Source organism: Bubalus bubalis, chromosome 15, assembly GCF_019923935.1.
Source record: "Bubalus bubalis isolate 160015118507 breed Murrah chromosome 15, NDDB_SH_1, whole genome shotgun sequence".
Lineage (NCBI taxonomy): Eukaryota > Metazoa > Chordata > Mammalia > Artiodactyla > Bovidae > Bubalus > Bubalus bubalis.
This window is the reverse complement of record NC_059171.1, coordinates 51,597,033-51,623,743: the sequence shown is the minus strand read 5'-3', so window position 1 is coordinate 51,623,743 and position 26,711 is coordinate 51,597,033. Positions and strand designations below refer to the sequence as shown.

Sequence of the window (26,711 nt, the reverse complement as noted above, 5' to 3'; positions counted from 1 at the left end):
AAACATGTCACCAGACTTATGTACCCCAATATTCACTGCAGTGCTATTTACAGTAGCCAGGACATGGAAGCAACCTAGATGTTCATCAACAAACAAATGGATAAGGAAGTTGTGGTACATATATACAATGAAATACTAGTCAGCCATAAAAAGGAATGAATTTGAGTCAGTTGAACTGAGGTAGATGAACCTAGAGCCTGTTTTACAGAGTGAAGTAAGCCAGAAAGAGGAAAACAAGTGTCATACATTATCACATATATACAGAATCTAGAAAAATGAACCTATTTGCAGGGCAGGAACACAGACACAGACACAGAGAACAGATGTGTGGACAGCAGGGGAAGACAGAGGGTAGAAAAAGGCAACCTATGGAATGGGAGAAAATGTCTGAAAATGATGCAACTAATGAGGGGTTAATATCTAAAATACTCAAACAGCTCATACAATTCAAAATCAAAAAAACAATCTTACCTATAAATAGGCTGCTGCTGCTGCTAAGTCACTTCAGTCTTGTCCGACTCTGTGCGACCCCATGGACTGCAGCCTACCAGGCTCCCCCACCCCTGGGATTCTCCAGGCAAGAACACTGGAGTGGGTTGCCATTTCCTTCTCCAATGCATGACAGTGAAAAATCAAAGTGAAGTCGTTCAGTCGTGTCCGACTCTTTACGATCCCATGGACTGCAGCCTACCAGGCTTCTCCGCCCATGGGATTTTCCAGGCAAGAGTACTGGAGTGGGTTGCCATACAGAAGACCTGAATAGACATTTTCTCAAAGAAGACATATATATGGTTAACTGGCACATGAAAAGATGCTCAACATCACTAATTATTAGAAAAATGTAAAACAAAACAGTGAGTTATTACCTTACACTTTTCAGAAGAGCTATCATCAAAAAATCTACAAATAACAAATACTCATGGGGATGTGGAGAAAAGGGAACACTTGTACACTATTGATGGGAGTGTAAATTGGTGCTCCCACTGTGGAAAACAGGAGAGGAGCCTTAAAAAATGAATACTACAACTATACTAATACTACAATATTACAACATATGATCTAGCAATTTCCCTCCTGGGTATATATCCAGAAAAAACAAAAACACTAATTTGAAAAGATACATCCAATCCCAATGCTTAGAGCAGCAGTATTTACCATAGCCAAGGTATGGAAGCAATCCAAGTGTCCATCAACAGACAAATAAATAAAGAAGATGTGGTATATATACAAATACACACAAAGGGAATATTACTCAGCCATAAAAAGAATAAAATATTGCCATTTGCAGCAATGTGGGTGGGCCTACAAAATACTATGCTGAGTGAAGTCAGTAAGACACAGAAGGACAAACACTATATGACATCACTTATATGCAGATCTAAAAAACAAAGCAAATGAATGCATACAGCAAAAAAAGAGAAACAGGCTGATGGATACAGAAAACAAACTAGTGGTTACCGGTGGGGAGAGAGAAGAAGGAAGGGACAAGATAGGGGTATGGGACCAGGAGATACAAACTACTATGCACAAAATAGATAAGTAGTAAGGATATATTATACAGCACAGGGAAATACAGCCATTATCTTGTAATAACTTTTAATGGAATATAATCTGAAAAATTATATTGCTGAATTATATTCAGTAAAAATACTGAACCACTATGATGTACTCCTGAAACTAAAATACTTTAACTATACCTCAATGAAAAATACTGTATTGTATACTTAAAAATTTATCAAGGGTAGATCTTATATTTCTTTTCACAATAAAATAGAAATTTTAAATTAAAAAAAAAATATTCTTCTGTCATAGCCTGGTAACTATTTGTGTTAAGTGCTTCATTTTTAATTTTTTTTACTGCAGCAAAATATACATCCAGAAAAGTGCACATATGAGAAGCCCAGAACCTCACAACTGAACCACCATGGAATCAGCCCCCAGATCAAGAAATAAAAATCATCACCAGAAGCTCTCCCCCTCATCCTTCCTGTCAATTCCTGGCATAGGTTAGTTTTGCTGGGTGTGTACTTTATACAGCTGAAATCACACAGTATGTTCTTTTTTTATATCTGTGTCAGTTCCCTCACCTCTGTTTGGGAGCTGCATCTACACAGCTGGGCACAGCAGCCGCTATTCTCACCACTATACAGTTAGAGCACCCACTGTGAATACACCACCCTGGATCCATTCTGCTGCTGCTGGGCATTTTGGTGGTTTTCAGTTGGAGGAGAAGGGGGTGACAGAGAAAATGATGGTTGGATAGCATCACCGACTCAATGCACGTGAGTTTGAGCCAACTCCGGGAGATGGTGAAGGACAGGAAAGGTTGGTGTGTTGCGGTCCATGGGGTCACAAAGAGCTGGACATGACTGAGTGGCTCAACAATGAACAACAAGTTGGAGGCTATTTCAAATAGTACTTCTCTAAACATCTTTTTCCTTTTTTATGGTAAACATACATAGCAAGTCATATTTTTTAGTAATGTCTGGCAGCACAGTAGGTGGTCATGTATTTATACATTTTTCCAAGCTCCATTCTAGAAATCTCAGTAAGAAAGTATTTGCTGTGTGTATTTAGGAATCCATTAGGAAAAAAAAAATAGGATGGTTTGACATTCACATCATCTCTCCATAATATTTTGGCAGTTTGTTCTCGAAAATCAAGCAGCAACAACTCAACTTACGCCACGGTCTTGGTTTCTGTGGGATCCTGGCATTCTCCCCTGACAGTCTCTTCCTCCTCCTGATGACAGCTTGTAATCACCTCAGTCATGTTGTGTATTTTCAGCTCATATAAAAAATTTTTTTCAAAGATCCTTTTTCCCAGTCTGGTTTTTTTCTTCTTTAAAATTCTTCAGTGATTTTTAAATTAAGACATATATAGATCCACTAGTTCAGCCTAGTGGCCCATCTTCAAAACAACAGTGACAATGTTTTATGGGGATGTAGGGGAGAATAGTGTTTCTTTCTCCTCAAAGGAGACCCTGTGCTCTGTAATTTAAAATGGAAATCAAAATGAGCAAGTTCATAAAAACTACTCCCAGGCTATGTGTGTGCTGGAGCGGGTGGGGCAAAACACCCCCCGCCCCAAATTCTTTGCCATCATCCCAGCAAGAGGTAGAATCTGGGTGGATTGTGACTGGTTTGACAATTGAGCACAACAGAAGTGAGGCTATGTGACCTCAGGGCTGGGTCGTAAGTGGCCATGTGGTCCCCACCTGGTTCTCTTGGAATGTCCACTTTCAGAATCTAGCCACCATGCCATGAGACACCTGAGCCAAGTGGAGGGTCCACATAGTAGGTGTTTTAGTCAACAGTGCCAGTGAGCCCAGGCTTTGAGTCATCCCAGTTGCTCTGGGGTTCAATTACGTCTCCCCAAAAGATATGTTGAAATCTAACCCCAAATATACCTCAGAATGTGACCTTATTTGAAAAAAAAAAAAAAGTCATTGCAGATGTAATGAGTTAGGATGAGGTCATATTAGAGTGGCTCAGATGGTAAAGAATCTGCCTGTGATGCAGGAGACCCAGGTTCAATCCCTGGGTCAGGAAGATCCCCTGGAGAAGAGAATGGCAACCCACTGCAGTATTCTTGCCTGAGAAATCCCATGGACAGAAGAGCCCGGTGGGCTACAGGGGTCGCAAAGAGTTGGACATGACTGAGTGACTCTTCCACTTACATATCAGAGTAGAAGGGCCCTTAGCAAGTCCTCATCCGAGATGAGAACACCATGCAAAGACAAACACACAAGGAAGATGGCCATGTGAAGACACAGGCTGAGACTGGCGTTATGCTACCACAGGCCAGCGAACGCCTGGCAGCTTCCAGAAGCTGGAAAATACAAAGAAGGCTCCACCCCTGGAGGCTTTGGAGGGAACATGGCCCTGTCAACACCTTGATTTCAGATTTCTAGACTCCAGAGATGTGAGAGATTACATTTCTGTTGTTTTGAGCTGCCCCATTTGTAGCACCTTGTTACAGCAGCCCTCAGAAACAAACACACACAGCTAGGGTGCCAAACATGTGAGTGGCAAAGCCTTTGGTGATGCCGTCCACCAGCCGATCAAGTCTTCAGCTGGGGCCCCAGGCTCGTAGAACAGACAAGCCATCCCACTGCACTCTGAATTCCTCCCCCATAGAAAATGCAGCCATAATTAAGTGGTTGTTATTTTATGCTTTGAAGTTTGGAGTATTTTGTCACATGCCAATAGTCAGTGGAGCAGGGGCCATTGGGGTTTCAGAGATGGCAACCAGTCATTTCTGCTCTCCAAGTGTGCTGAGCAGCAGAGTGCCCGTCCCCTGCTTCCCACAGGAAGCAGGGGCACTCAGTCAGAAACAACAGGTACTGTAAGCTGGGCAATGCTGTAAAATTCCACAGATTATCTCATTTAATCCTCCAACAGTCCAGTGAAGTAGTCCTGTCATTAGAGCCATTTTGACAACTGAGGCACAGGCAACCTGCCTAAGTCCGTACTGTAGAGACTTTGGACACTTAGGGAGATGGCACCAAGAATCCAGATTGCTACAGTCACTGGAGAAATGGGCATGACCTAGCTGGCTTCCAGGGCACAGTGACTTGAATGTTGATTTGCTTACTTAATGGATATTTCTTGGGTTCCGCAATGTGTCGCTATGTTAGCTAGGGAAAGCACAGTCTAATGGAAGATACAGACATGCAAATAGATCTTTTTTTTTTAAGATCAGCCCAAAGCCGAATTACTTCAAAAGAAATTGTTGTAATTAGGAAAATAAGAGAAAAGAAAGCAAATAAGAAAAAGGAAACATGGATTTTTCTGACTGATAGAAAGAACCCTGAGATCAAAGGAAGTTAACGTTCTTCACTAGAAGACAGAAGTCTGGGGGGAAAGCAAGCTTGGGAATGTGAGATTCAGCTGTGACCTGGTTCTACAGATCTGAGCTGTGCATCGTATACTCTCAGTGGCCTTGGGCATGTGATTAGATCAGACCCAGCACAGCTGGGACAGAAATGCTCACAAGCCCATCCAGATGAATCTCCTTTGGGACTGCATTCTCCCCTACCCCCTGCAATCAAATGAGCCCTTTGAGGTTCCAGAGGAAAGGGGAAAGGAGGGACAGACAGAAATAATACATTCAGGGGCAAGGCCTTCTACTCTCCTGATGCTCAGGGCAGCCTGGCCCCCACACTCCCTCACAGTGGTCACCTGGGTAGATGGGCAGAGAGACAATGTCCAGGCCCGGGAGGATGCCTGTCATGGGTGGCCCTGACTGTCATCCAGCCACTCGAAGGGTGAGGATGCTGCCCTGGTTCGGGAACCTGGCAGAAATAGGTACAACGAAGGCCCTGGAACCTGAGCTCAATTTACTGGATTTTGTCCCCTCGGTCCAGTCACGACTGTTTTAACCTTTCCATCGAGTGGAATGTTTCTTCAGCAACTTAAAATAGTTTCAAAAAATGTTTCACAGAGAAAAGAAAAGGCCAAGGTTACACAGTGTTGGCTCACCCATTTTGTGAACTAAGATAAGAACTTTGATTTTTATTTCTGATATATTTTATTACTGCTTTAAAGGGAGAGAGTGAAAGGCATTTGGGGATGTTTGGTCAGGGGAGAAGGGGTCTGGCACAAGTCCAGGATTTCCACAGACCCTCCATTACATCCTCCCACTATCTGTCTGTGAGGAATGGGGAGACTGAGTCCCTAAAAGTCAAAGCATTCTTTGCTTCTGCTCACAAGACGCAATTCAACTCATTCCCTACAGGTTGCAGAGTGAGGGAGTCATATTTCTGAAAAAGCACTTAGTGTCTGCTTTTGAGGACCTTTTATTAACTTAATTACTTTTATTGTGTCCACCCAACATAAATCCAGTACCACAACCAGATCACACTTGGAAAAGGCTTTAGAATTTTCCCAGTTCCCACTAGATGTTCTCTAAAATGCTTACTGATTTTTGCCCTTTCTGTGTTTGAATTAATTGAACAAGATAGAGAAGGACAGTCAATAGAAATCCACTAGGAGGAAGACCTCTGAGTCTCCTATCACAGACAACAGCAAGCAAGGACATGACAGATGAGGGATATGGTGTCAGAGGTAGGATGGTTAGCGTCTTCAGAGCCAGACCTTGTGGGTTTGAATCTGGGATCCAGGCAATTTAGAACAATTACTCAATCTCCCTGGACCCATTTCCCTCATTTGTGGAGATGGATAATAATAGCATCTTCCTCCTAGGGGAGTTGTTACCAAAAAATGGGTTAATACAGGAAAGGCCCTTTAATAAACAAGACATAATGGGTTTGCTATTATTGTGTTCATGCAGAAAAGGAAACAGAAGAGCAGGATAATGTGAAACCACTGAGACCCTGAACGAGAGAAAGCCAGAGCCAGCTCCTAGGCTGGGTCCTCCTCCAGAAATCACCGTGGTCATCAGCACCTGGGGTGGTTCTCTCCCTGTGGAAGCACACTCAGCAACAAGGAAGTGCCCTTAATACTTGTTCTCAAGTCACCATAAACCATGGGAAGTCATGGAAAACCAAGGGGAAACCTGCTTTCATTCCTGTATAGGTATTGTATATTGCGTTGGCAAGACTCTCTATGGGGTATACTTTGTAGGGCCAATTGATCAAGGATTCTTTCAAAACCACTTGGGAATAAAAAAAAAGTCAAGGGCCTGGTAAGATTGAATGGACTTGCCCCCCAGTCAAACTGCTTGATGTAGAAAAGTAGGGTGAGTGGAAAATGAGTAAGAAAAGATGAACCATAAGGGGTACGTCTCTCTAATCCTGTACCAGATGAGTCCTTAATCCACTGTAAGTGTTCTTCCATGGTGATGTCTTAGACCTCTGCCTTTAGGATTATACATCCCTTAAAGTCTATAACCCTCCTCCTAGCACAATGCCTGACACACAGCACTTTTTTTTTTCTTTAAAAAAGAATGACTGGATGGATACATGCATGATATGCTAGATAGATACAAGGATGTCAAATTTCTTCAGATACCTAATCCATTTGAAAAATGACTATTTAGTTTTTCTCAAGTCCCCAAGATCTTAATTATGGAAACTTCTAGATTTCACCCAAATCACTTTTCTCTACAGACACAGACTTCTTGTGCATATCATTATACCACAAATTGTCTTTTCAATTTCCACTAAAATTTTATCTCTCACTTGATGAGCAATTTTTGTACTAGCTGAGACACCAGCTGAAACTGTTTCACAAAGTACTTTTTTCTTCTTTTTGTGGAAAATATATGGTGAATTGCTTATATTCATAGAACCGGGTCACTGCTGAATTTCACATTTCACTGCTTGATTTACCCCAAACTTCTGTTTTCTAGTTAAGAACTAGAACTGTCTTCAACCTCAACTTTCTCTTTCCTTCTATCAGCAACACTGGGTTACCCTTATTTTCAAATCTTTAAAAAACACACACACAGAAAAATCTAATTCTTTTATTTCATGACCACACCATGATATATGGCAGTCTGGGTAGATGGTTAGGTGATCTCAGCACCTGAGAGTCTTAACCACACATACCACTCTGGAAATGTGACACATCCTAGAACTTGCTCCCAGCCTGAGCCCCCTGATGTAACAGCTCAACTTGCAGACCACCTCCACTCACACTTGTGTGATTTTTCTCACTATGAACAAGACACCACATTAATAACAAATCTCACATGTACAATTATCTGAAGAGTGTGACATCAATATCATCAATATTTCAAATCACTTTCTATAAAGTAAGACAGTGAACAGTTCTGGGGGGGTTTGTACTCCAACATTTATTCAGTGGTTGCGAGAGGCCCTATGTTTCCTCGGGAAGTATAATATAATGTCAATTGGAGACAATATCGATTACTTTAAGACTGTAAAATGAAGGCAGACTTTTGGTAAAGAGTGATGTCAGAGAGTGTCTGCTATGACGTAGTATGTGCAACTCGCATATGTACATCCCTGTTCTGTGGGCTTCTCTTTCAGCTCCTATTCCAAGAAAGTTCAAAAACCAATCTCTTGGATTTCTGGACTTAATTTTGAGACGTGAGCAGATAAAGCACTACTTGCTTTTCTGGACTTACTTTGCTTGGGTTATACCCTGGGAAATATTCCAGGTGTTACTGTCAACTAGTTTTCTCAGTTCAGTTCAGTTCAGTCGCTCAGTCATGTCTGACTCTTTGCGACCCTGTGAAATGCAGCACACCAGGCCTCCCTGTCCATCACCAACTCCTGGAGTCCACCCAAACCCATGTCCATGGAGTCGATGATGCCATCCAACCATCTCATCCTCTGTTATCCCCTTCTCCTGCCCTCAATCTTTCCCAGCATCAGGGTCTTTTCCAATGAGTCAGCTCTTCGCATCAGGTGGCCAAAGCACTGGAGTTTCAGCTTCAACATCAGTCCTTCCAATGAACACCCAGGACTTATCTCCTTTAGGATAGAATGGTTGGATCTCCATGCAGTCCAAGGAACTCTCAAGAGTCTTCTCCAACACCACAGTTCAAAAGCATCAATTCTTCGGCGCTCAGCTTTCTTCACAGTCCAACTCTCACATCCATACATGACCACTGGAAAAACCATAGCCTTGACTAGATGGACCTTTGTTGGCAAAGTAATGTCTCTGCTTTTTAATATGCTGTCTAGGTTGGTCATAACTTTCCTTCCAAGGAGTAAGCATCTTTTAATTTCATGGCTGCAATCACCACCTGCAGTGATTTTGGAGCCCAGAAAAATAAAGTCAGCCACTGTTTCCACTGTTTCCCCATCTATTTGCCATGAAGTGATGGGACCAGATGCGTGATCTTTGTTTTCTGAATGTTGAGCTTTAAGCCAGCTTTTTCACTCTCCACTTTCACTTTCATCAAGAGGCTTTTTAGTTCCTCTTCACTTTCTGCCATAAGGGTGGTGTCATCTGCATATCTGAGATTATTGATATTTCTCCCAGCAATCTTGATTCCAGATTGTGCTTCTTCCAGCCCAGCATTTCTCATGATGTACTCTGCATATAAGTTAAATAAGCAGGGTGACAATATACAGCCTTGACATACTCCTTTTCCTATTTGGAACCAGTCTGTTGTTCCATGTCCAGTTCTAACTGTTGCTTCCTGACCTGCATATAGGCTTCTCAAGAGGCAGGTCAGGTGGTTTGGTATTCCCATCTCTTTCAGAATTTTCCACAGTTTATTGTGAGCCACACAGTCAAAGGCTTTGGCAAAGTTAATAAAGCAGAAATAGATGTTTTTCTGGAACTCTCTTGCTTTTTTGATGATCCAGCAGATGATCCAGCAGTTGGCAATTTGATCTCTGATTCCTCTGCCTTTTCTAAAACCAGCTTGAACATCTGGAAGTTCACAGTTCACATGTTGTTGAAGCCTGGCTTGGAGAATTTTGAGCATTACTTTACTAGCGTGTGAGATGAGTGCAATTGTGCGGTAGTTTGAGCATTCTTTGGCATTGGAATGAAAACTGACCTTTTCCAGTCCTGTGGCCACTGCTGAGTTTTCCAAATGTGCTGGCAGATTGACTGCAGCACTTTCACAGCATCATCTTTCAGGATTTGAAATAGCTCAACTGGAACTCCATCACCTCCACTAGCTTTGTTCATAGTGATGCTTCCTAAGGCCCTGAGCACCCTGTCTCATGGATTGAACCTGGACTGACGATCTATTTCACATATGGTAATATACATGTTTCAATGCTATTCTCTCAAATCATCCCACCCTCACCTTCTCCCACTAGTTTTGAATCTATCCAAATGCTGTTTACAATAGCTAGAAGATGGAAGCAACCTAGATGTCCATCGGCAGATGAATGGATAAGAAAGCTGTGGTACATATACACAATGGAATATTATTCAGCTGTTAAAAATACATTTGAATCAGTTCTAATGAGGTGGATGAAACTGGAGCCTGTTATAAAGAGTGAAGTAAGTCAGAAAGAAAAACACCAATACAGTATATTAATGCATATATATGGAATTTAGAAAGATGGTAATGATGACCCTATATGCGAGACAGCAAAAGAGACACAGATGTAAAAAACAGACTCTTGGACTCTGTGGGAGAAGGTGAGGGTGGGATGATTTGAGAGAATAGCATTGAAACATGTATATTACCATATGTGAAATAGATTGTCAGTCCAGGTTCAATCCATGAGACAGGGTGCTCAGGGCCAGTGTACTTGGATGACTCTGAGGGATGGGATGGAGAGGGAAGAGGGAGGGGGTTCAGGATGGGGAACACAGGTACACCCATGGCTGATTCATGTCAATGTATGGCAAAACCCACTACAATATTGTAAAGTAATTAGCCTCCAATTAAAATAAATAAATTAACTTTTAAAAAAGATATATTGATTATCTCTAAAGATACTTTCTTTGCTGCCTGGAAATAGATTGAGTTTAAATTTCAAGTGTGCTATTAAAACTGCAAATCCTCCCATTAGGAAATCTCCTTCAAGACTGTCCTTCCACAATGGAAGAATGTTCTTTTCTCTTCCCTGTTAGCCTTTGCTCTATTTTCATCTCTGTCTCAGCCCAGCCCATGCCTCATTAAAACCACTTCATTGTGGACTGATGAATGAAACAAATGACATGTGAAAGAACCTCTTTTCTGACAATTTCAGCTTCATAAAAGGCAAAAATCTCTTTATTGATAACAATGCCTGAGTTAGAGCAGGGCTCTAGCTTTTCGAAGCCCTGGGTTTCACGGGCATTCTCTCCGTGGAGCTCTCAGGTTCGCAATTATCACCAAGAAGTGCTTGTAATTATCTGCTCAGGCCGCAGGACTTCTGAGACAATCCTGAGTCTCTCTTCAGGGCATTAGAAGTAACTAGGCTTCTAATTACCACATTATGCAGCTTTGAAATGAATTGAAATCTTGGATTTTATTCAATTAAGAAAATATATCTGGAGCCCACTTGGAAACTGAGCACCCACTCATGCAGCTGATGGCTCTGACCCAACAGTAGCTAAATGGCACTGTTACTTCTCCACATACACCCACCTGTTAATGCTGGTCACTTGGCCCAAATCAGTTGCACAGCAATATGAATCAATTATTAAGAGGATAGTGTAATAATTCCTTTATTTCTATGAAACAGATACCCTGACATAATAGTTAAGGGTTTACAGCATCCTCTGAGATTACAGCAATTTTCCCAAGTAGTATGAATATCAGTATGCCCTGAGGACATGTGAAAATTTGCTCTTCAGATCCATCAAATCAGATTTTCCAATGGATGCACACACCCAGGAAAGTACAAGAAGCACCAGTTTCATCACAGCCTTTATCTTAAAAGATGATCACAAAAACACAATTCAATTTTATGTCAAATATTTATGAAGAAAATTTTGTGTCCTTCCTGCTAGATTCTCTGACAGACACCAAGAGGAAAAAAAGATAATACATGACAAAATATTTTTTCCTATGTATCAGGTGCTCTGCATATTCACCTCTAACTATTCATAATATATGAGGTAAATTGTACATTTCCATTTTACAGATAAGGGAAATGGGGCTTAGAAGAACGAAGTCGTTTGCTCACATAGCTAGTGAATAATGGACCCCAGTCATCCTGGTCCCTCATCTCATGCTCTATCCACCACCTCCACTGCCTTACATTTCTCCTCAAGTGAGGTAAGTTACGCGCCCAGAGCAGAACACAAGACAAAATGCCAGAGCCCGGTGAGAGCAGACATGCAAGTTCTAATGGCATTGAAGCAAAAGAGCATGTGAGTGTGACCTGGACCAAGTCAGGAAGACTTCAAGCAAGAAGCGAGGCAGGAAGAAGAAGACAGCTCATTATACCTGGCAGCCAAGTAGGGATAAGGGGGGCAGCTCCTGTTTCTTGTGGAGATGAGACCCATAGCATCTCCCAGCACTGGGCAAGTGCTGGCTCGTACTAGGGAGACTTGGTGGATTCAGGGAAGTCTTCAGAGACATCCACCCAGACATCTTCCTGCCATGTTTCTGGGTCCAGGTTTCCTCAACCAGAGCCCTGACCTTGGTCTGACAGACCTGGCTCAGCAGAGCATTCAAAATCTCTGAACTCTGCAATTCTCGCTAAAGATGCTGCTCAGCCAGGTCTCTGTAAGCTTTCAAAGACAGCCTCTGGCTCGCAGGTTAGCCTTTAACTGCTTGTCAGAGGCCCTGGTTTCTCACAGAAGGGTTCCCATGGCCTTCTCAGCAGGGCACTGGAACAACTAGATAGTAACCAGTTGACTCCACTGCCTCTACAGACAACTCTGTTGCATGCCCTAATTTTCAAATGCTGAATCATTGCTTCCACAAGGGGGTCTCCCTCACTGGGGGTTTTCCCAAGTCACCTAAACTTCTGAAGGTTAGCACTTGGGCCCCACCCTGTGCCAGGGATCACCCATGCCCTAAACATCACTCAGAATGTTTGAGTTTCAGGATATTTCTCAGCCCTCCCTGACTTCAAGCCAATTTCACAACCCCATCTGACACCCCACTTTCTCAGACTGCTCTGGTTTATCACCTGCGCTAGTTTAGGTCCTCTAAGGCTGGATATGCAGGAGATCTGTAGAGAGAAATGCCTGTGAAGGTAAAGGGGAGAAGCAGAAGGCAGGAAGGGCCTTAGACCACAGAGCAGGTCTGTACTTGAGAATGAGAGGGGAAGGGAGAGGACTGGGCAGGTAAAATCTGGGACTGGATAAGGTCAGCTGGGCTGACTGGGGACTCCTGGTTGGAGACGACATGCCATCTCTCAAGGACAGACCTGCATTACTACCCTCACTGTGATCGGCCAGTGGCTGGGAGTGGCCCACATTTCTTGGCCTGGTGCTAATACGGTGGGGGTTCGAGTGAGCAAGCAGATGGGGCTGCCAGGTGACACGGCTCTCTCCAGCATGACTGAACAGTTCACTTTCACAAGTGCACAGTAACACACTAAGGAACAAACTGTGTCTGACCAAGATGTTAATGACTGATAATGGCTTAAGGCATTAAGCCTTAAATAATATTCACCTTTTGATAGCTCTGCACAAAGGAATGACAGAATAATTTTAAGATACACAGCAGGACCAATATGGGCTTCCCTGGTGGCTCAGTGGTAAAGAATCCGCTTGCAATGCAGGATTGATCCCTGGGTGTGGAAGATCCCCTGGAGAAGGAAATGGCAACCCACTCCAGTATTCTTGCCTGGGAAATCCCTTGGACAGAGGATACTGGTGGGCTACAGTCTATGGGGCCACAAAGAGTCAGACACAACTTAGTTACTATATACAACACACAGCATAATAGCAGGACCAATGGAAAAATAATTTGGTGTAACTGAATCTCCCTTTGCAGAAGAGATAAGAAAGCCTTCCTCCGCAATCAATGCAAAGAAACAGGAAAACAACAGAATGGGAAAGACTAGAGATCTCTTCAAGAAAATCAGAGATACCAAGGGAACATTTCATGCAAAGATGGGCTCAATAAAGGACAGAAATGGTATGGACCTAACAGAAACAGAAGATATTAAGAAGAGGTGGCAGGAATACACAGAAGAACTGTACAAAAAAGATCTTCACAACCCAGATAATCACGATGGTGTGATCACTGACCTAGAGCCAGACATCCTGGACTGTGAAGTCAAGTGGGCCTTAGAAAGCATCACTACCAACAAAGCTAGTGGAGGTGATGGAATTCCAGGTGATCTATTTCAAATCCTGAAAGATGATGCTGTGAAAGTGCTGCACTCAATCTGCCAGCACATTTGGAAAACTCAGCAGTGGCCACAGGACTGGAAAAGGTCAGTTTTCATTCCAATCCCAAAGAAAGGCAATGCCAAAGAATGCTCAAACTACCACACAATTGCACTCATCTCACACACTAGTAAAGCAATGCTCAAAATTCTCCAAGCCAGGCTTCAGCAATACGTGAACCGTGAAGTTCCAGATGTTCAAGTTGGTTTTAGAAAAGGCAGAGGAATCAGAGATCAAATTGCCAACATCCGCTGGATCATCAAAAAAGCAAGAGAGTTCCAGAAAAACATCTATTTCTGCTTTATTGACTATGCCAAAGCCTTTGACTGTGTGCATCACAATAAACTGTGGAAAATTCTGAAAGAGATGGGCATACCAGACCACCTGACCTGCCTCTTGAGAAACCTATATACAGGTCAAGAAGCAACAGTTAGAACTGGACATGGAACAACAGACTGGTTCCAAATAGGAAAAGGAGTATGTCAAGGCTGTATATTGTCACCCTGCTTATTTAACTTATATGCAGAGTACATCATGAGAAACGCTGGGCTGGAAGAAGCACAAGCTGGAATCAAGATTGCCGGGAGAAATATCAATAACCTCAGATATGCAGATGACACCACCCTTATGGCAGAAAGTGAAGAGGAACTAAAAAGCCTCTTGATGAAAGTGGAGAGTGAAAAAGTTGGCTTAAAGCTCAACATTCAGAAAACGAAGATCATGGAATCTGGTCCCATCATTTCATGGCAAATAGATGGGGAAACAGTGGAAACAGTGAGAGACTTTATTTTCTTGGGCTCCAAAATCACTGCAGATGGTGACGACTGCAGCCATGAAATTAAAAGACGCTTACTCCTTGGAAGGAAAGTTATGACCAACCTAGATAGCATATTCAAAAGCAGAGACATTACTCTGCCAACAAAGGTCTAGTCAAGGCTATGGTTTTTCCAGTGGTCATGTATGGATGTGAGAATTGGACTGTGAAGAAAGCTGAGCGCCGAAGAATTGATGCTTTTGAACTGTGGTGTTGGAGAAGACTCTTGAGAGTCCCTTGGACTGCAAGGAGATCCAACCAGTCCATTCTGAAGGAGATCAGCCCTGGGATTTCTTTGGAAGGAAAGATGCTAAAGCTGAAACTCCAGTACTTTGGCCACCTCATGTGAAGAGTTGACTCATTGGAAAAGACTGATGCTGGGAGGGATTGGGGGCAGGAGGAGAAGGGGATGAAAGAGGATGAGATGGCTGGATGGCATCACTGACTCAATGGATGTGAGTCTGAGTGAACTCCGGGAGTTGGTGATGGACAGAGGCCTGGCGTGCTGCAATTCATGGGGTTGCAAAGAGTCAGACACAACTGAGCGACTGAACTGAACTGAACTTGCTCTCCTCAAATCATACTACATAGGAAACTCTTCTGTATGGTATGTATGCCCTAGATAGCCTCATAAAATGAAATAGTACCATTTTAGAACTCAAAAGAAAATGATTCAGTTTGGGAGTAGGAAATGAAATGCTCAAAATAAAGTCCATTTCTGCCTCCCTATCTTGGGTTGTGAGGTGAATAGTATTTAATATCAATATTACAACTGAATAAAGCAATTTTTCCACCTGCATTTTTAATAACCAGGAAAAGTGATGCCAACCTGCATGGATTCTTAAAATTGGAAGGGTCCTATAAATCATGTTCATTGTACATCAATCTCCTGTCCACAGCAAACCTCTGTGCAATGGTCTCATCCCAAATTCCCAAGAGGCTCATTGTCCTTGGTTTGCATACCTCCAGCAACAGAGAACTCACTACTTCCTGAGGTAGTTCATTTTTTAAAAGTGATTGAGTCAGCACTCTTGGCCATACGTGGCCATGGTTTTTCACATATTATCTCATTATGTCATTATCTCACAATGAGTCATTATCACTGATTCATTACCACCAGCGAGGAAGATTTTGTTCCCATATTTCTAGGGAGCCTAAGGCAGAGTGGTAAGTGATTTACTTGGAATTCAACTTCAAGCCGGGTTCCCTTACTCAGTCACAAGTGCCTTAGAATATGAAGAATCTGTTTCTAGTTTCAACTTTTACTGATTGTGGTTCACACAGGACAAGCCAGATATTATCACACACATGATGGCCACTGAAATATTACTTGAGTCAGGCCTTACATTATTTTAATATCCAGGTTACAAACCCCGATTCTTCAACTATTCCTCAACTGCATCGTCCACAGATGCTTCACCAGACATGCTCCCTCAGATGCACTCAGGATTCTCATACCCCTCTCGATGTGATGTCCACTAAGCTGAGCAATCCTCTAGACGTGTTACCACGCGTGCAATGTGGCAGGAACCCATCACCTCCCTTTCCCCGCAGACCATACTCCTGTTGATGAAAGCACACACCACGTTATTAAGTCAACAGACTTATAAGCAACTAAAGCCTCTAGGTTTTTTCCACACAGGCAGCTATTAAATTGTATCTCCCCTATCCTGTATTGGCATGTGTTTTTTGGACTGTATTTATTCCCCTTAACTTTAAGCATATTAAGAACTAGTCCACTGTTCTAACCTGCTAAAATTCTTAACCCCTATGGTACCATGTGAAATCATGTCATCGTCTATAGAGCAGTGGCTGTGAAAGAGCATCTGAGTAATAATGAACACTGTAGAGACCAACCTGTCTCACCACCACCTATTTATGGGACCTGGTAAGACCCCATTCCTTCCTTCCACTTCTCCTGTCTGTCATAATGCTTCCCTCTCCTTTCTGACTCATGGCACAGCCCCTGGATCAGAAGCATCAGGCCCATCCCAGTCTAACAGAGTCAGAACCTGCACTTTACCAAGATTCCAGGTGATTTTGCGTGCACATCAAATCGTAGCTGCTCACTTGCACCCTGAGCAAGCGACTTCACTCAGCTTCCTCATCTATCCAAAGACGGGAAGGGTAAGAAGCGAAGTGCCCCAACAGCACCTAAGTCCTGTAATCCTCTGCTTCCTCGTACTTCCTAAGGTGCCATGAACTTGTTCCCAGAATCATCCTGACATTGCACCATGAAGACAAGGGAAAATTGATGACTGATATAAAGATATGTCTCATCCCTTTCAATATTAATAGCTGTAAATGAGAATCTTTAGCTCTAGAGACGCAAGGGGCTGGTTTCGCTGCCTTGAGTCATTTGATCTCTGTCCTAATTGAATACCAGACTTAACTAAGTTCCAGAAATATGGCAGTAGCACAGAGACCTATGCCACAAATGCGCTCTGAGGGTGTCTTGTCTGTCTGGGGATAAGGAATGTTCTCATCTTTCCATGGGAGTAAAAAGGCTCCTTCTGAATCAGTTGATGAGAGTTCAAGTTCTAGCCAGGGTGCTCATCTGTAAATTAGGGGTAGTTTTTTTTTGCTGTGAGGTGTACATGAGATTACTTCTGTGACATGCTTAGCCCAGAAGAACTTGATAAACACTCAGTATTGTTTTAATTGTTATTCTTTTATCTCTAAGACAGGGATGCTTTTAATTATTCCATGGGGCTGGTGTATGTACTAAATGATGTATACAAATACACACTGTAAATGGTTATAAATTACCCAACACTTGTTATTTGCTGACTTTTTTGATCATCTGTAACATAGAGAACACTTACTGAGCAAAGCTGTATAGGTATCTACCACCTGCAAATCAAAAGGAAGCTAAAAGGAGAAGAGAAATAAGCCAGAGAGAGGCAGGCTCCGAGTGAACTTGTCGCCCATCAGGTTACTACAAATCAAATCGATATTTCATCTGAGCATATTAGTTAGGATTCTAGAGACAAACAGAACCAAGAAAAGAGAGAGAGACCAGGGGTAGGGGTGGAGACAATAAATGAAAAAGAATGAGAGAAATAAAGATTTATTTTAAGGAATTGCTTAATGCAATTTTGGAAGCCAGTTAAGTCCCAAATCTACAGTGGAGGTTGGTAGACTGTAGACCCAGGGAAGAGCTGACATTGCAGCTTGACCAGCATCACTCTGAACACAGAATTTCTGCATCCTCTGGGGACCTCAGTCCTTTTCTCTGAAGGCTTTCGACTGAGCTGATGAGGCCCACCCATATTATAGGGTAATCTGCTTTACAAAGTCTACCGCTCTGAATGAAAGTCAGTCAGTTCAGTTGCTCAGTTGTGTCTGATTCTTTGAGACTCCATGGACTGCAGCATGCCAGGTTTCCCTGTCCATCAGCAATTCAGGTAACTTGCTCAAACTCATGTCCATTGAGTCGGTGATGCCATCCAACCACCTTATCCTCTGTCGTCCCCTACTCCTCATGCCTTCAATCTTTCCCAGCATCAGGGTCTTTTCCAGTGAGTCAGTTCTTTACATCAAGTATTAGATAAAAGTACAGGAGCTTCACCATCAGTCCTTCCAATGCATATTCAGGACTGATTTCCTTTAGGATGGACTAGTTAAATCTCCTCGCAGTCCAAGGGACTCTCAAGAGTCTTCTCCAACACCACAGTTCATAAGCATCAATTCTTTGGCACTCAGCTTTCTTTATGATTCAACTCTCACATCCATACATGACTACTGGAAAAACCATAGCTTTGACTAGACGGACCTTTGTTGGCAAAGTAATATCTCTGCTTTTTAATATGCTGTCTAGGTAGGTCATAGATTTTCTTCCAAGGAGCAAGCGTCTTTTAATTTCATGGCTGCAGTCACCATCTGCAGTGATTTTGGAGCCCCCAAAAATAAAGTCTCTCACTGTTTCCACTGTTTCCCCATCTATTTGCCATGAAGTGATGGGACGAGATACCATGATCAGAGTTTTCTGAATGTTGAGTTTTAAGTCAACTTTTTCACTCTGCTCCTTCACTTTCATCAGGAGGCTCTATAGTTCTTTGCTTTCTTCCATAAGGGTGGTGTCATCTGCATATCTGAGGTTATTGATATTATTCCTGGCAATCTTGATTCCAGCTTGTGTTCATCCAGCCTGGCATTTCACATGATGTACTCTGCATATAAGTAAGCAGGGTGACAATACACAGCCTTGACATACTCCTTTTCCTATTTGGAACCAGTCTGTTGTTCCATGTCCAGTTCTAACTGTTGCTTCCTGACCTGTATATAGGTTTCTCAAGAGGCAGGTCAGGTGGTCTGGTATGCCCATCTCTTTCAGAATTTTCCACAGTTTATTGTGATGCACACAGTCAAAGGCTTTGGGATAGTCAATAAAGCAGAAATAGATGTTTTTCTGGAACTCTCTTGCTTTTTTGATGATCCAGCGGATGTTGGCAATTTGATCTCTGGTTCCTCTGCCTTTTCTAAAACCAGCTTGAACATCTGAAGTTCACGATTCATGTACTGTTAAAGCCTGGATTGGACAATTTTGAGCATTACTTTGCTAGTGTGTGAGAGGAGTGCAATTATGTGGCAATTTGAACATTCTTTGGCACTGCCTTTCTTTGGGATTGGAATGAAAACTGACATTTTCCAGGTCTGTGGCCACTGCTGAGGTTTCCCAGTTTGCTGGCAAATTGAGTGCAGCACTTTCACAGCATCATCTTTTAGGATTTGAAATAGCTCAACTGGAATTGCATCACTTCCACTAGCTTTGTTCATAGTGATGCTTCCTAAGGCCCACTTGACTTCACATTCAAGGATGTCTGGCTCTAGGTGAGTGATCACACCATGATGATTATCTGGGTCATGAAGATCTTTTTTGTATAGTCCTTCTGTGTATTCTTGCCACTTCTTAATATCTTCTGTTTCTGTTAGGTCCATACCATTTCTGTCCTTTACTGTGCCCATCTTTGCATGAAATATTTCCCTGGTATCTCTAATTTTCTTGAAGAGATCTCTCGTCTTTCTCATTCTATTGTTTTCCTCTATTTCTTTGCACTGATCCCTGAGGAAGGCTTTCTATCTATCCTTGGTATTCTTTGGAACTCTGAATTCAAATAAGTAGATCTTTCCTTTCCTCCTTTGCTGTTTGCTTCTCCTCTTTTCTTAGCCATTTGTAAGGCCTCCTCAGACAACCATTTTGCCTTTTTGTATTTCTTTTTCTTGGGGGTGGTCTTGATCTCTGCCTCCTGTACAATGTCACAAACCTCTGTCCATAGTTCTTCAGGTACTCTATCAGATCTAATCCCTTGAATCTATTTGTCACCTCTACTTTATAATCACAAGGGATTTGATTTAGGTCATACCTGAATGATCTAGTGGTTTCCCCTACTTTCTTCAATTTAAGTCTGAATTTGGCAATAAGAGTTCATGGTCTGAGCCACAGTCAGCTCCCGGTCTTGTTTTTGCTGACTGTATAGAGCTTCTCCATCTTTAGCTACAAAGAATGTAATCCATCTGATTTCGGTATTGACCATCTGGTGATGTCCATGTGTAGAGTCTTCTATTTCTAAAAGAGGGTGTTTGCTATGACCAGAGCGTTCTCTTGACAAAGCTCTATCAGCCTTTGCCCTGCTTCATTTTTTACTCCAAGGCCAAATTTGCCTGTTACTCCAGGTGTTTCTTGACTGCCTACTTTTGCATTCCAGTCCCCTATAATGAAAAGGACATCTTTTTTGGGTGTTAGTTCTAGGAGGTCTTGTAGGTCTTCATAGAACTGTTCAACTTCAGCTTCTTCAGCATTACTGGCTGGGGCATAGATTTGGATTACTGTGATATTGAATGGTTTGCCTTGGAAACAAACAGAGATCATTCTGTCATTTTTGAGACTGCATCCAAGTACCGTATTTTGGACTGTTTTGCTAACTATGAGGGCTACTTCATTTCTTCTAAGGGATTCTTGCCCATAGTAGTAGCTACAATGGTCATCTGAGTTAAATTCACCCATTCCAGTCCATTTTAGTTCACTGATTCCTAAAACGTCGATATTCAATCTTGCCATCTCCTATTTCAATTTGCCTTGATTCTTGGACCTAACATTTCAGGTTCCTATGCAACATTGTTCTTTATAGCATCAGAATTTACTTCCATCACCAGTCACATCCACAACTGGGTGTTGTTTTTGCCTTGGCTCCATCTCTTCATTCTTTCTGGAGTTATTTCTCCACTGATCTCCAGTAGCATACTGGGCACCTACTGACCTGGGGAGTTCATCTTTCAGTGTCCTATCTTTTTGCCTTTTTATACTGTTCACGGGGTTCTCAAGGCAAGAATAAAGAAGTGGCTTGCCATTCCCTTCTCCAGTGGACAACATTTCATCAGAACTCTCTACCATGATCCGTCCGTCTTGGGTGGCCCTACATGGCATGGCTCATAGTTTCACTGAGTTAGACAAGGATGTGGTCCATGTGATCTGAATGAAAAGCTCATCTAAAAAAAATACTCTCATAGCGACAGCCTGCCTGGTGTTTGACAAAGTATCCGGTTACTGTGGCCTAGCTGAGTTGATATATGAAATTAACCATCACACTATGTTTTAGGCAAAAACCTGCTCCACACAGCTTTTGTTATATCCTTACCTTCTTGCTCGATAGACCTCTTATTTTATCAGAAAAAACAATAGATTGCTTTCAGACAAGAAAGAAAGAAGTCTTCCAACTTTATGTGAATTATAACAGCAAATTTTGTCACATGAATGTGATGTACCAGGCAATTTGTACACATTCTCCAGAATAACAACCCTCAATTCTAAACATTTGCAACTATTGGCTACTTCACTGATGAGACACAAAGGTTTCTAACAGTTGTAATACTTCACCCAATATCATAAGTGAGCTGCAATCAGTTCAGTTCAGTTGCTGACTGACTCTTTGTGACCCCATGGACGCATGCCAGGCTTCCCTGTCCATCACCAACTCCCAGAACTTGCTCAAACTCATGTCCATTGAGTCAGTGATGCCATCCAACCATCTTACCCTCTGTCATCCCCCACTGCTCCTGCCTTCAATCTTTCCCAGCATCAGGGTCTTTTCCAGTGAGTCAGTTCTTCACATCAGGTGGCCACAAGTATTGGGGTGTCAGCATCAGTCTTTCCAATAAATATTCAGAACTGATTTCCTTTAGGATGGACTGGTTGAATATCCCTGCAGTCCAAGGGACTCTCAAGAGTCTTCTCCAGCACCACAGTTCAAAAGCATCAATTCTTCAGTGCTCAGCTTTCTTTATGGTCCAACTCTCACATCCATACGTGACTACTGGAAAAACCATAGCTTTGACTAGACAAACCTTTGTCAGCAAAGTAATGTCTCTGCTTTTTAATATGCTGTCTAGGTTGGTCATAGTTTTTCTTCCAAGGAGCAAGGATATTTTAATTTCATGGCTTCAGTCACCATCTGCAGTGATTTTGGAGCCCAAGAAAATAAAATCTGTCACTCTTGCATTGTTGCAATGACTGCATTGAGTTGCAATGGTGAGCTGCAATAAGTGAGCATCTGAGATAATCAAGTTCTATATTAACCCAAAGCCTTTGCTCATTCCAATGTGTTGTATTGCTGACGACAAAGATATCTTAATACAGTGATTTTTTATGACACTTTTTTAAAGCTGGAACAAATGGTTCTGCTAACTCTTGCCTGGAAAATCCCAGGGACGGAGGAGCCTGGTAGGCTGCAGTCCATGGGGTTACTAAGAGTCGGACACGACTGAGCGACTTCACTTTCACTTTTCACTTTCATGCATTGGAGAAGGAAATGGCAACCTACTCCAGTGCTCTTGCCTGGAGAATCCCAGGGATGGGGGAGCCTGGTGGGCTGCCGTCTATGGGGTTGCACAGAGTTGGACACGACTGAAGTGACTTAGCAGCAGCAGCCAGTATATTTGCCTGGAAAATCCCATGGACAGAGGAGCCTGGTGGGCTGCAGTTCTCGGGGTCGCACAGAGTCGGACATGACTGAAGTGACTTAGCAGCAACTTTTCTTCACTCTCACTGTTTATTACATCAGCATTTAACACCAGTTTAGGTAACAGAACAGACATTCGCCATTCTCTATATGTGATGATTCACTCTAATAATCTACTTCCCTCTTTTTTAACTGATTTGCCTTCACTAACTAGTTATGATAGATCTATCAAGAGAAAGTTATAGATGATCAACTTCATAGTCAGTTGCAAAGATACCTCCTTATCTTTAGTGGTCACTTACTGGAACCAATTTTTAAGAGGTCAACATAGCCCCTCAGTGCCATGCTGTGTCCAAAGACAGTCTTTCTAGGAAAACTGGGGTTAACTGTCCTGTGATGACTTTAGTAAACACTTTAAAGTCCTGACAGAGAAATGAATCACCAAGAAAACTCGCTCAACTCATAAAGAGAATTTGACCCAAATATAATGGACTGATAAAAAGAAAAGGAATTTTTAATATAATTACATAATGATCTTATAACTATTGCTACTGCCCCCTAGTAATGCATAAAAGCTGTTTGCACAGGTGTTTTGTCTTTAGTGTGGAGCCCGTAACAGTCGTCTTCTGTCACTTTAGGTAAGATCCTCATATCCCTTTAAATCTCAAAATGCCCCTCCCACAAAATTAAGAGAACTAAATGAGACAACACATGTGGAAAGGGGCTTGAAACTGTAAATCAAGCTATTTTAAGATTAAATTTGTATTTAAATTTTTAAAACCTGACTTGGGAGCACTTGAGTAGCCTAATCTCTACCTGAACATTTAGTGACCAAGAGTTGAGAATACCCAGTAAATGGTAGTGCTGTATTCACAATCATCAATACCCCGTCCATGGTCTAAATAGTTCCCCCATCTCACTCATGTCCAGCTTCCTTAAAACAGGATGCGAAACCCCTACATTCATGGTGCAGAGCAGAAAGATGTGCTGCAAAGAGCAAGCACATCTGACAGCTCATAGAAAGAAAACTGATAAAGGCTCCCCAGATTTGTCAACAGTTCTAAAAATCTACATGATATGGCACTCAACTGTGAAGCTTAAAAAACTTTTCTAAACTATCAGTAATAATGACATGTTATAACCAACCATTATAAAGAGAACAGTGAATTGTCTTTCAATTCTCCCTATAGAAAATACTGCAAAACTGTCATCACAGAAGAAATGGTGAAGAATTTACAGCCAAGAATGAAGGGGGCAATTTCTGTATCAATGTGTCAGGCAATTGATTCTGTGATATTTGTTCTCAACAGCTCTTATAAAATCTGTACTTAGCTGTGCTCTCTTGGTATAACTAATTCTGTACCTAATTTTGTGTTTTTAGATTTTGTATTCTTTTACTTAATGAGAAATATCAAAACTATGTAAGCTTTACACCCTTCAAAATTGAGTTCTACCCTGACTGTAAATTCTCAAGTCAGAAAGAATGTGATGAAAGTGTGATTTATGGGAGCAAACAAGGAATTAATGTTTAAATCCTATCCAAGTTTTTATTTCACAGTAATTACTTTTATAAGAATATAAACTACCTTAATTTGAGAAATACAAAGTAATCTTTATACAAGAACTGTCTTAAATGGTAGTTTGTGTCACACAATACAGAGGTTCATAACATTGTATGGAGACAGTGATCAAAACCATACAATGGAGGCAATAACCAAGAAAAAGAAATGCAAGAAGGCAAAATGTTTGTCTGAGGAGGCTTTACAAATAGCTGAGAAAAAGACAGAAGCAAAAGGCAAGGGAAAAAGGAAACGATATTGCCAACTGAATTCAGAGTTCCAGAGACTAGCAAGGAGAGATAAGAAGGCCTTCTTAAATGAACAATGCAAAGAAATAGAGGAAAACAATAGAATAAGACTAGACATCCCTTCAAGAAAAGTGGAGATATCAAGGTAACATTTTATGCAAGGATGGGCACAATAAAGGACAGAAACAGGAAGGACCTAATAGAAGCGAAGATATTAAGAAGAGGTGGCAAGAATACACAGTAGAACTATATAAGAATGATCTTAATGACCCAGATAACCACGATGTTGTGGTCACCCACCTAGAGCCAGACATCCTTGAGTGTGAAGTCAGGTGGGCCTTAGGAAGCATCACTACAAACAAAGCTAGTGGAGGTGATGGAATTCCAGTTGAGCTATTTCAAACCCTAAAAGATGGTGCTGTTAAAATGCTGCACTCAATATGCCAGCAAATTGGGAAAACTCATCAGTGGCCACAGGACTGGAAAAGGTCAGTTTTCATTCCAATCCCAAAGAAGTGCAATACCACAGAATGTTCAAAATACCACACGACTGCACTCATTTCACATGCTAGGAAGGTAATGCTCAAAATCCTTCAAGATAGGCTTCAACAGTACGTGAACTAAGAACTTCCAGATGTTCTAGTTAGACTTAGAAAAGGCAGAGGAAACGGAGATCAAATTGCCAACATTCACTGCATCATAGAAAAAACAAGGGAACTCCAGAAAAATATCTACTTCTGCTTCATTGACTATGCTAAAGCCTTTGACTGCATGGATTACAACAAACAGTGGAGAATTCTTAAAAAGATGGAATACCAGACCACTTTACCTATCTCCTAAGAAAACTGTATGCAGGGCAAGAAGCAGTAGTTAGAACCAGACATGGAACAACAACTGGTTCCAAATTGGGAAAGGAGTATGTCAAAGCTGTATACTGTCATCCTGCTTATTTAACTTATATGCAGAGTATATAATGTGAAATGCCAGCCTGGATGAATCTCAAGCTGGAATCAAGACTGCTGGGAGAAATATCAACAACCTCAGAAATGCAGATGATACCACTCTAATGGCAGAAAGTGAAGAGGAACTAAAGAGTCTCTTGATGAAGGTGAAAGAAGAGGAGAGTGAAAAATTTGGCTTGAAATTCAACATTCAAAAACTAAGATCATGGCATCTGGTCCCATCACTTCATGGCAAATAGAGGAGGAAAAAGTAGAAGCAGTGACAGATTTTAGTTTCTTAACGTCCAAAATCACTATGGACAGTGACTGCAGTTATGGAATTAAAAGATGCTTGCTCCTTGGAAGGAGAGCTATGACAAATCTAGATAGCATATTAAAAAGCAGAGATATCACTTTGCCAACAAACATACATGTAGTCAAAGCTATTGTTTTTCTAGTAGTCATGTACAGATTTGAAAGTTGGACCATAAAGAAGACTGAGTGCTGAAGAACTGATGCTTTCGAATTGTGGTGCTGCAGAAGACTCTCAAGAATCCTGTGGACTGCAAGGAGATCAACCCTAAAGGAAATCAACCCTGAATATTCATTGGAAGGACTGCTGCTGAAGCCACCTGGCCACCTGATATGTATGAAGAGCCAACTCATTGTAAAAGACCCTGATGCTGAGAAAAATTGAAGGCAAGAGGAGAAAGGGGCTTCAGAGGATGAGATGGTTAGATAGAATCACTGACTCAATAGATATAAATTTGAACAAACTCCGGGAGATAACAGAGGACAGAGGAGCCTGGTGCGCTACACTCCACGGGGTTTCAAAGAGTTGGACATGACAGTCACCGAACAACAACTTCAATAAAAGTCACTAAATATTAATTAGAGAAGAGCTTATAGTAAAAAAAAAAAAAAAAAAAAATGCAACCCCTTGTGGTTTAGATGGTAAAGAATCTGCCTGCAATGCAGGATACCCAGGTTTGATCCCTGAGTCAGGAAGATCCCCTGGAGAAGGAAATTGCAACCCACTCCAGTATTCTTGCCTGGACAATCCCATGGACAAGGGAGCCTGCCGGGCTACAATTCAAGAGGTCGCATAAAATCAGACATCACTGACCAACTAGCACTTTCACTTTATAATAAATGCTATGCCACATTCTAGCTTCTCATTTTTAATAAATAATAAAGAACATTTATGTATTTGAGCTAATATGATTGCATTATGAATTAAGTGAAAGATAAAATGTAAAAATTAGCAAAATGAAAACAACCTAGAGAGACAAAAGACCTGTATACAGAAAACTATAAGATGAAAGAAAGCAAAGATGAGATAGACAGATGGCTCTTGGGTTGGAAATACTATGTTCTTGCATTGGAAGAATCAACATTATGAAAATGACCATACTACCGAAGCAGTATTCAATGCAATTACTATTAAGTTACCAATGACATTTTTCACAGAACTAGAACAAAAAATTTCATAATTTGTATAGAAACACA

At 41.7% G+C, this 26,711-nt stretch overlaps 1 protein-coding gene across 9 annotated transcripts in view; it reads right to left on the bottom strand.

The window, feature by feature from the left end:
• The window catches only part of CRH (corticotropin releasing hormone), a 78,875-nt gene that overhangs the window by 31,741 nt on the left and 20,423 nt on the right, over positions 1-26,711 (bottom strand). For 2 of the 9 annotated variants that reach the window (XM_044928730.2, XM_044928731.2), the window contains one exon: positions 15,955-16,059. The exons of 6 other annotated variants lie outside the window; for them this stretch is intronic. The gene's annotated coding sequence lies outside the window, so the exon portion shown is untranslated. Of the gene's footprint in view, positions 1-2,683; positions 2,706-15,954; positions 16,060-26,711 lie in introns of those variants that run through there. One more of the 9 variants, XM_044928729.2, reaches the window with a different exon arrangement.